This window comes from Spinacia oleracea, chromosome 2, assembly GCF_020520425.1.
Source record: "Spinacia oleracea cultivar Varoflay chromosome 2, BTI_SOV_V1, whole genome shotgun sequence".
Taxonomy (NCBI): domain Eukaryota; kingdom Viridiplantae; phylum Streptophyta; class Magnoliopsida; order Caryophyllales; family Amaranthaceae; genus Spinacia; species Spinacia oleracea.
The window spans coordinates 71,096,563-71,108,471 of record NC_079488.1 but is presented as its reverse complement, the minus strand read 5'-3'; positions in this window follow the sequence as shown (position 1 = coordinate 71,108,471).

The following is an 11,909-nucleotide window of genomic DNA, read 5'->3' as shown; positions in this document are numbered from 1 at the left end:
GATCTGAATTTGCAGTAACGAACAAAGAGAACGACTAATCAGTCGCAAATGAAGAAAAGAGGCTCAATCGAAATTTCTAGAAATTCGATTGAACAGTACCCACAAAATTTGGGGAAAAATTACTCCAGATTAACAACTCTTATAACTTGAGATGCCGAATACGGTTTCGTAAACCAGTAAAAGAAATTCAAATTAAATCCCAGGAATTAGAGACTACCAGAACTCAAAACAGTACCTTACAAGAAACTTCAAAGGAGAACCCACCAACAAAACAGGAAAAAGATAACAAATCAGGTTAAATAAACACACAAAACCCAAATGCTATAAAATAGGAAATTATTAACGGAATCAACAACAATCTGAATTCGAAAGAGTTAAGCAATGAAAGAAATCAAGACAACCATTGATTTACCTGGATCAGGTGACTATGGAATTCGATTACTGTTTCCTTCTCAATTTTAATATTAGATCCTCAAATCCTCGATTTTGGGGAAGAAGATTGAGATTGAAAAAATCAACGAAGTTGTGCAAAAGAGGAGAGATGGATACGGTGGCTAGGGTTCACCTCTAGAAGGATTAGAAATGGGTTATAATAAACTTTAAAGCCTTTGTTATCTAAGCAAAGACGACGAACAGGGAAAACAAATGAAATTCCGCTTTTTTTATTTTTCATAAAATTTAAAATTGGATTAACCGCGCCTCTATATATTAGTTATTGCGACAATATTTTCCACATTGTCGTTATTTGGTTGTCGTTAATGTGTTTATTTCTAGTAGTGATCAGATCCCAAGTCTCCGAAGCAGCGTGAATGAAATACATGTCGAGTTTCACAAACCGAAGGGAAACGAGCACCCCAAGATGCATGTCGTCCAACTCCCTTTTTTCCAGCCTGCCTAACGAACCAAGCCAAGAGTTCAAGGCATTTTCAAAGGAGATAGCCATTTGCTTTCTTTTTGTGAAGAAGTAGAGAGTTAGAGAGAGAAGAGAAGGATCGGTGCAAGAAATATGTTACGGATTGCTCCCTATTTATACAAAAGCAAGCACTTATGGTGGTACTCGAAAGGACCACCAGTGCTGGGCGCCCAAGCCTGCGCCAGACGCAGGGCCTGCAAGAAGGACGAGCTCAACGTCCACTTTATGGCTCCAAGTACGCGCTCTTTATAGCTTTGTGCAGCTAGATCGGCCCCAACAATTCAAGCTGAAGATTCCAAAAGCCGCAAGCCGCGCAATTTCAAGATGTCCGAATCAGCACTCGGCTCATTTCGGGTCAATTTCGTGTTAATTTGTTCAAAATTCAAAGCATTCAATTCCTATATCGGCGTCCTATGTCGAGTCAGCATATGCATGGATCAAGTGTTGAATATCCTTTGACTTGCGCTTTTTCTAACCGAAAAACCCCAGTCAAAGTGGGGGCTTATAGTGGGTATGTACACCCGAAAAAATGGGCAATTTTTTTTCTAGAATCAGCATGTGTATAAGCAAGAGTTGAATATACTTTGACTTGCGTTTTTCTAACCAAAAATCCTCAGTCAAAGTGGGGGCTTATAGTGGGTATGTACACCCGAAAAAATAGGCATATTTTTCATTTTGCATGCATACATAGAGCCACAAATTTCAAAAGCACACACAACGCATACGAAATTCAATTCAAACCACACAAATACAAACACATACAAATGTAAACCATACCAATTCGAATCATACCAGTTCAAAACATACAAAATCCAAATTCAAATCATACAAAATCCAACCATACAAATCCAAAATACAACTACAGCTATCCATACAAACATCATCATCCAAAAGCCAAACAAAGGCAAAGCTAGGACTCGCTACCATGCAGGTTCAATCCGAGTCAACATCAGCCACGATATAAATCACAAGCTCCTTGTTCCTGTTCCGGCTCATGTACCGCTCCAGATCCTGGTCTAGCCCTGTCCCAGGGGTAGCTGGATCCTGCTCAGGAATACGAAGGGTACCGGAAGGCCGCTGAGCTCCCTGCTGATAGGGGGAATACTGATAAGGCTGTTGGGTCGTCATAAACCGGCGCTGCACCTGAAAATCATAGGCCTGGCCCCTCCGCTCCATCTCATACCAACAAGACCAAGGATCTATGCTCCAAGGCTGGGAGCTACTCACTCCTAAATGGACACCAGGGGGAGGCGTAAAAGGCATATGGATGCCCATACCTCTAGCAGAGTACAATGCTTGGTAGGCTCATCATAAGTAGAGGGGACAACTCCCCTATCAACATCCGAATGCCTCTGATGAAGGAAATAATGCCCTTGGTCCAAGTATGCATTCTATGTTAAGTCTAATAAATGCGGTTCAGTATTAATTAACAAGTTAATAATTCAGTGAGATCAAGTGAGCTGAATGCCTAGCTAGAGGCCGCTTTAGTTCAAGTGGAATTAATGATATTAATCCACAGCTTACTCTTGACTGAACCCGTAGGGTCACACAAATAGTACGTAAACGGATCAAGTATTTAATAGCATTAAATACTCCATCTATGAATATTCGGAACCGACGGATCTTGGTTTCAGTGGGAGCTAAGATCGTCACAGGCAAGGAATGAATACTCCGGAAACGATGATATTGCCGGAAACGGAAATATGGATCGTATCGGAAATATAAATATTATCCAAGTCGTAGATGTTGCCGGAAACGGAAACATGGTACGTGTCGGAAAATATTATCGGAAATGGAAATATTGCCAGAATCGGAAATATTGCCGGAAACGGAAATATTGTCAAAATCGGAAATATTACCGGAATCGGAAAATAATTCCGGAAACGGAAATATTAAATATTTGTTCGAAACGGAAATTAATTCCGGAATCGGAAATATTAAATATTGTTCGTATCGGAAATGAATTCCGGAATCGGAAAATTTAATCGGAAGCGCATCGTACGAATAAGCATCGGACGAGGCCTGCCGGACGAGGCCCAGCACGAAGCCAGGCCATCGCCCAGCAAGCCAAGCGCGCCGCACAAACAGCCACGCCAGGCCCAGCGCAAGGCCAGGCCCAGCAGGCTGCGCGAAGCGCGCAGCGCGCACAGCGCGCACAAGCACGCGCAGCGCACAGCGCGCACAGCACGCGCAGCGCGCAGCGCGCGCGGGCGCTGAGTGGGCTGCTGCTCGCGCGCACGCATGTGGCCCATCGTGGCTGCCGTGCGTGTGTGTGCAAGTGTTTGTGTTCATGCACGTTTCCTAAAACATGCAGAGTTCGGTTAATGATTAAATTCCTAATTCTATTTGATAAATTAATTAAATTAGAGTTCTTGTAGGATTCTAGGTTTAATTAATTTGTATCTGAATAGGATTTCGATTCCCTTTCCATACCGTTATAAATATGAGGCTAGGGCTCACAATTTATAACACAAGTTTCAAAGTATTCAAAGTGAGTTTTTGAGAGAAAAATTCAGTCACACATTTGCCTATAAAGTGCCGAAAATAATAGTACCTTAAGGGCGATTCTAGTTGGTCAATCTTAAGGCGGATCCGGACGTGCTGTGGACTATCTACGGAGGGACGACACTTGGAGTCCTAAAGACTTGTTCTTGTTCGGTTCGGGCGCAGCTAGGGAAGGCACGCAACAAAGAGTATGCATCTAATCTATGCTAAATGATTATGTGTAAATAATATGTTTTCCTGGGTTTATGGTTTTTCCGCATGATTTATGAATTGTCATATGTATCATAACCTAACAGTGGTATCACGAGCCCCTTATTATTTTCATAATCTAAATTGCATGAACATGGTTAAATATTACAAATTTGCAAGAATTAAAAGGGGTGATTAATTTTCGTAATTGTTAATTAATTACAAATTGCGTTTATTTAATTATACGTACGCAGTTTTTCGGCAGTTTCTTCGTTACTCATCCGAATTGAGTGATTTTTGTGTCAATTCCGCATGTAAAAGGCATTCTAAAATTTTGACAAAAATAGTATTTTTCTGCCGAACCCAGAATTCTCAAATTCGAAGCCTAACTATGACTTTTCGAAGGTTTTAGTTTTTCGAATGCAAAATTTCGTAAATTTAAGATGTTAAATTAAATATTTGCGATTCTTGTTGATAAATCTTGAATTTTTGATTGACCTACTGCATATGTTTAACAAGTTTGAATGCCTAGTCTTGTTAATTATGCAATCTAATTTGTAATTATGATTAATTTGTTGAAAATTAGAATAATTTAGAATTAATTTGATTTTCATAATTAATTGTAATTTAATTAGAAACCTATGATTAAAAACCACCATAAAAATTGTAAATTTACGATAAATTTTAAATTTTTATGACCTAGACTTGAATCCATAACAATCGGAAATCAATTGGATAATAAATTTTCGATTTTTTCGCCCTAAAATTATGAAATTAATATTATTTATTAATTTGTCATTAATTTTAAATATAAATTTTAAATTTTTATGCGATTCGTTCATATAACTTGCACGCACGAAGCAATGGACGCTTCGTGTTACCCTTAAGGGGTGTTGTATAATGCGGGCATGCGACGACGAGCAAGGGAGCTCGTCGCCCATGCGGCACGAATGCAATGAGCAAGGGCGTAGTGCACGAGCACAAGGCAGCAGCCCTGCCTTGTGTCGTGTGCCACGACCAATGGACGAATGGGCATGGGCGTAGGGCGAGCCAAGGCAGTCGCGTGTGGGCAGCAAGCGAGCTGCGCCACAACGCGCGCTGCCTCGCACAAGAGCGCGCAGCCTCGCGCGCAGCGAGCGCAAGCTCGCGTGCCACGAGCGCTGCGCCTAGCATTGCTCGCGCGCACAGCGAGCGATGTCGCCCGCCCAGCGAGCGATGTCGCGCGCCCAGCGAGCGATGTCGCGCGCCCAGCGAGCGATGTCGCGCGCGCACTGCGAGCGATAGCCCGCGTGCGATGAGCGCTGGCGCGCGCAGCGAGCACCAATGCGTGCGGAGGCTTGCGATAGGGATGCAGCAGCTATGCGACGAGCGCATGGGCTGCGCGCACATGGCCAGCAATGGCTGTGTGCGTGCGGCCCATGGGCGTGCTACGCGTAGGGTGTTTGCGTTACGATTAGATCGTTTTGAATGTTTAATTTGAAAATTTCAGTTCACGTAATTTTAATTAATTTTAAAATTAATAATTTAAATTATTTTCTTGGATTTTAATTTTGAATATTATAATTATAATAAATGTTATTTATTCTAATTATTTTACTAAAATTAAAATCATGAATTAATTTAAATGCGACTGAAATTAAATTAAACTTTTTGGATTCAATTATAAATTTATATGAGCTTTAAATTTTAATTAAATTTGTATGTTTCCGGTTAGACTAGAAATACATTTTTATGTTTAAAATTGGTAAAGCATATGAATTTATTGGTTTAAGTGGGAGCGCTTTTTAGTCATAAACTCTTGATTAGGTCTACAAATCCTTAAGGTTAAAACAACTTGATTAGAATTAATAAGGACTGAATAATTGGTAGATTATTGGTGCCCTTGATTAATTGCTGCAAATGTTTACGTGATGCATAATGTGTTTTACTAACCAGCTATGTGGGCCATTCATGATAATGAATGGGTGAATGGTATATATTGTATATGTACTGTTTTGCAGGTTATGAAGTGACTAGTATGGCCAAATAGGATAGAAAATATGGTCTGCGTACCATTAATTTGAATGTAATTGGTCTAAAGTACCAAAGTTATTTTTCAATTCAAATATGGTCTGCGAACCATCAAATAGTTGTAATTAGTTATAGCTTATCCTATTTGAAGAAAATGGTGCCTCCCACGGAGATTTTCAAGACGGACTTTGAAGTCAAAGCTTCAAGATGAAGTCGGGCCATACTAGATCACAAATATCTTATGCATGTTTTAAGTTATTTATTGTTTTAAATATGTCTTAAAATGCATGAGATCAAAAGCTTGATTATGTTGCATGATTAAGGATTTTAGTTCACTTAAAATCTAACCAACATAGTAAGAGCCTTAAGTTCCAAACTTAAAAATTGAATTAAAAGGTGCCATGCCAAAATATACACTTGCTTGGATATCCTTTACATCAATCTAGTAATAGTTTTCGCTCAGCGAGGTGTTACTTATTGGTCCTAAAGGGGCAAGGTACACAAATAATTGTGAGTACATGTTAGTTTTGGTGAAACTCAACGATATAAGTAAGGAGTTCTTTTATGTCGTGGCAAATTCGATAGGTTTACCTAATAAGTTCTTAGACGTACCTATCAACCAAGAATAGTTTCTAGACTATTAGCAAAAGGCTTTTGCTTACCTAAGATGTTCTAGGATTAAGTCGACAAACTGTGCTTAGTTCTTCAATGATTTTAGGATCTTGGAATCATTTTATTCACACCTACCGGAACACATAATTTGAATAAAATGCTTAATAAACATTGAATTATGCATGTATGCTAGAATTTAAGTTTATTAAGAGAAACTGTGAATGGTTATTTATTTGTTTATTCTTTTCAATTGTAGTTTTAATATGGCAAACAACAATCAAAACATCATCATGGGTTCTGAGCTTATGGTCAAGCTGAACCTGACAAATTTTCTTGAATGGGAAGCTAAGCTAGTTGAAATAGTCAAACTCAATGGACTTGAGTATGTACTGTCACATCCCATGCCAAGCTACTATGCCAGAGACATGACCCCTGAGAGATTTTACGCCTGGGATGCGGATCTCAAAAAGGTTATGAGTCTCATGCTGAACAATATCCCTGATGATTGGGCTAGAAGGTTTGTAGCCTATGAACCTTTTACGCTCATCAAGAATCTGAGGGTGTTGAGTAATATAGTGTTTTGATGATTATGAACAAATGATGATTATCTAACTAATGTGTGTATTGTTTAGATGTGCATGAACAAGTAATGACGGTTAATACAGATCATTTAGTTGGAAGATTATGAAGATATATACAAGAAGAAGTGAAGTTCCTGAAAGGAACTCAAGAAGTGAAGGGAACTTCAGAAGAGAAGTCTAATTATATAAGTATACCATTAGACTTAGAGTTTGTGTCCTTAACTACTGCATACTTGTTTATTAGTTTAGTTTTCTTCATCTTGCTTGTATTGGTTGTCATCACTGACTTTATGGTTTTGATGACAACTAGCAAACGACTAACCTATGTTTGAGTTCCAATATGTATACGAAACAAATATAGGTTTGATGAAGAAACAAACATGAAGAGTTCAAGTCAATAAATCAAGTATCCAAGCTGCAACAAAGTTCTTCAAAGGAACACAAACAGATCAGTTCCTCAGCAGATCCTACGAGGAACAACGAGTATAAAGTTCCTGAGTAGGAACAAGCATGGAGAAGTTCCAGAGGCGGAACTATCAACATGAGGCTCTTGAGTTGGAGCATCATGAAGCATGAAGAAGAAAATAAGAGTTTATTTTCTATGATTCATGTAAGTATGTAGAAACTTGAATAATTGAGGAACACGGTGCCAAAAGGAACTTGTCGGAACTTATGAGAAATAACGTCAGTTTATCTTCCTAGAATACTCCTAGTTTTAAGGTAATTTTAAGTGTCAATAACGTGGCTTTTAACACTCCTAGTTGTTAGGGATTTACCTTTGACTTTGAGTATTTATCTCCTAGTAAAACTCTATTTATTTATGTTTTTAAAATAAAAGATAATTTTTATAAAATCTTATTTTAATTAGGATTCTGATTTTTATATCATATATTTATTTATTTATTATTTAAAATTCGTTTTTAATAATGTCCTATTCATTCTAGGATTTGTTTTGAATATCTTTTGTAGTTTAATGTGTTTAAAATTTTATTTTTAATAAATAAAAAATAATTAATCTTTTTGTAAAATAAAATCTGATTGTTAGTTATTTTATTTTAATAAAATTTATTTTTCTATTTTATTAAAATCAGATTTAAAAGGTTTTGTTTTAGAAAATTAAAATCATTGTTTTACGTTGTTTTGGAAAAACTACATTAGTGGAGAAATAATAGGAGATCATGGAAAACCTGATTATGCTTAGCCCTAACTCCATGATTTTCTCTACTGACTAAAGTCATGGGATCATGCCTAAATTGAAGGGCTTAGTGGTTGTTAGTGGAGAAGATTATGGAGAAAGTGGTTGAGGTTTCTTCCTCTATAAAAGGAGAGCTTTCTCATTCATTCAAGAGTGTCTGACTTCTCGGTCATTCCACAGAGTCTGGTTTACGTGGAAGGTAATTAAAGAAGATATATTTGTTCCACGTTTTTTAGTCAGTTCCAGCAGTTCCGAGTTCCTGTCAGTTCCGAGTTCCTTTACAGTTATTCACTCTCTACATATTAGAGTTTAATCAATTATCAAATGTCAATATTTTAAGAGTTGTTCAAGGGTTGAGTGAGCTCTTGTAATGGGTAATTTGTCAAGGGTTTGAGTGAATTCTTGTATCAAGTTTTGGGCTGGAACTTGAGTGAGTTCCTGATGTGTATGGGGCAGGAACGTGAGTGAGTTCCTGATATGTATTTGGGTAGGCTTTGAGTGAAGTCTATGAGAGAGAAGCAGAGAGGCTTTGAGTGAAGTCTAAGAGTCAAGAGAGATTTCTAGGGAAGTCAGTGAGAGCGTAGTTGTTTGAGGGAACAACTATTGGGAACTTGAGTTCGTAGAGGAACTCATGTAATGGCCAAGTTTCTTATAGGATTGTAACTGAGTTGTTGCCCTATAGTGAAAAGAGTTTGAGTTGAAATCCCTAGTGGGTCGAGGTTTTCTTTCCAGTTGGGCCCTGGAAAGTTTCCTCGTAAAATCTCTCTTGCATTGTTTCTCTACTTGCTTATGTTCTTTATAATTCCGCAAAAATTGGCTAGCAAGTTCCATATTACAATTCACCCCCCCTCTTGTAGTGTTCCATCCAAATAACAATTGGTATCAGAGCCGGAACTCGCTGATAAGCAGGCAACCCTGCTGAGTTAAGTTCCTGGAAGGAGGAACAATTACAAGAAACTTGATGAAAGGAACTCGATCCTACCCATTCAAAGGAACAAGGCAGATCTGACTTTTATTGTTGAATAAAAGTCAGCCAAAGTGTAACAGGCTATCTTCTAAGGTAAATATCTATTCCTTTAGACCTTCTTTGTGTGCATACATTAATTTATTGCGTGTTCCTTGCATTGTTTCTAATGGAACTTCTGTTTTGTTTTGATTTAAAATTAAATTTGAAAAATCTAAAATCTATATTTAATAAATGATTCTTCAATTTTTTTTTTTCAAACTTCAGTACATTAAAATTATGTCAAGGAAACGTATTTTGAAAAATGCATATCTGTGGAACTCGGAGTTTTTATTTTTTAGGCAACAAAATATCCTACTTATTTTTTCTCTGCCTAAAAACTATTATTTTATATGCTTCATGAATATATTGAATATCATTTATATGAAGGCATATTGTATCTTGGTAGTAGTTGTTGTGTTGATTATTTTCTTAACAGTTACTACTAACAAGAAGGGACCCAAATCTGTTGGGTTCCCTCGACAAAGAAATTGGTACAGGAACAAACAAAGGTGCACATTAATATGTCAGAGTTCCTGTGAATTTAAGTTCTACATTGAGGAACTCGCTGGATCATTGTTGACCCACGAGTTATACTTAGGAACTCACGAAGGTGCGACATTATAAAAATACATTACATCAGCTCCCCACATCGGAACAAGGATCAAAATCCGAAGAGGAACTTTCGAATAAAGGAACTCATTTAAGCACCATTCCAAGGAACAGATAAAGGCTGCAACGAAAAGATCCTTAATGATACAGTTAAGGTAAACATTAAATTTTTGAGATCTTTATATGCATACGCTATTTATTTAAATCAAGTTCCTAACAACGTTTTATGAAAATTGTTCAAATATATTTTAAAATTTGTTTAATTGATTTTGGATTGTCTCAAACATGTTTTTGTGAGACAAATTTCAGATTCTAAAACTGATTTTGCATTCATGCATTATTTGAATGGTTCAAGGAACAAGACAAAGGAACAATGCATATAGCCACTCTTGGAACTTGGTTTCCCTGCAAAGAGAACTTTATTCTTTGGGCTGCATAATTTAATGTTATATCATTTATTGTCCAAAGAACGATTTTTCCATGTATTATGAGTATATTGAATATTTATTATATGTATGCATGTTAAATCTTAGATCTAGCAGTTTAAAATAATCATTTTCTAAGATGCTACTACTAAAAAGAAAGGAACTGAAATTAAGTCAGGTTCCCAAGACCATGAATTGTTTACAGGTCTGTTAGTATACAATTTTTGTATACTTTAATCTTCTAAATTATGCTACCTAAATATATTTATTACTAATGCATGATTTTGGAAAGTAGTAGAAGAGAAATGATTTTTACAGGTTTATAACTCATGATTGAGTGTGTGTATGAAGTAAAGGAACAACATCAGAATTACACCAAGGAAAAATGAGTTGGAAATCCATTAGATTCGTTGGAATAGTGAAGAGGAACTCAGGCTCGGAACTTGGAACTTCAGATGTAAACTAGTTCCAGTTCCACCAGCATGTAAGTTCCTTCCAAATATGATGGGTCATATCAACGAATCAACTCACATGCACTATATAATTGGAAGTCACTTTGAACATCTCAAAGGAACTCAATCATGTGAAATGCTAGTAAGGTTGTTCCCTCATTTTACTTGTGTTAATTAATGTTGAATATTTTTTTGATAACCTGTTTCCCTTAAATTGTTGTGCAAACTAACCTTATTTGTGTCATAGGTTTTATTTTGAAATTTAATATTTATAAAATGCATAATAATAAGTTCCATTGATCAAAGGAACTCTTCCTAAGATCTGGTGGAACAATCAACGAACTCAAGGTTACAGTAACTTGATAAATGGTACATAAACTATTTGACATTAAATTTATGGTGTCAAAGTTTTTCATGTACAAGTTCTTGATTCTTGTTAACCTAAGTTCCATGGAACAAAATATATGTTTCATGTTTCTTTCGTGAAGTAAATTTTTCAGGAACATTATATGTTGTTATTATGTTTGAGTATATATTTATTTAGACTAACTTGCTAATCATAAATTTGCACAAAAGTATTACACTTGAGTTTTATTTTTTTCCAAATTACTCATATTAAAATAGCTCAAGATGGACAATTTTCATGAATACCATAGGAACATGTTCTAGCTTACTTGAAACATGAAAAATGAGGTGGCTCCAACTAAGGGGGAACACCTCGTTATATCTCGACAACGATTGTTCTATGAGAGAAAATTCACTATATTGTTTGGTTCTACCTACAATGGTTGTAACTTTGGACAACTAAAAAGATCAACTCGATCAATCAATATCATGCAACAAGTTCCACTACTTCTCTAGTAGTAGAGAAATTGCCAATTTCAGTCATCGAGTTCCTATGTGCACTACAACTTTCATTTAATCAATTTATCAATGACATCGGCAAAGGAACTCGGAGAAGGTTGGTTCTTGAAAGGAACAACCAGTAAAAAAAAAAGGTATTGATTTTTAGGAGACTCTCACTCCATTAGCTTGCTTATAAGGTAATTATGTATAATTTTATGTTGTTGCACATATGGGACGTAGGTTGTTCCAAACAGAAGATGACTTCTTTTTTTTCTTATAAAGAACAATGTCAAGTCCCTTCTTGAAAACTGATTTTAAAATTAACATATTTTGTTTTCAAGAGAAACTGATTTATTAGTGATATATATACATAAATGTTGAACCTAACGAATTGTTTTATAAGGTTTCATTATCATAAGTGTTTATATGAACATGATGAAAGAACACAACAACCACTCTCTTAATTTCTATAAAAATTAAATAGAGAGTGATATTTGAGATGATCAAATGACAAAAGCATGTCAAGGAACTTCTGAAGAATGATTGACAATATTCGATTACACATG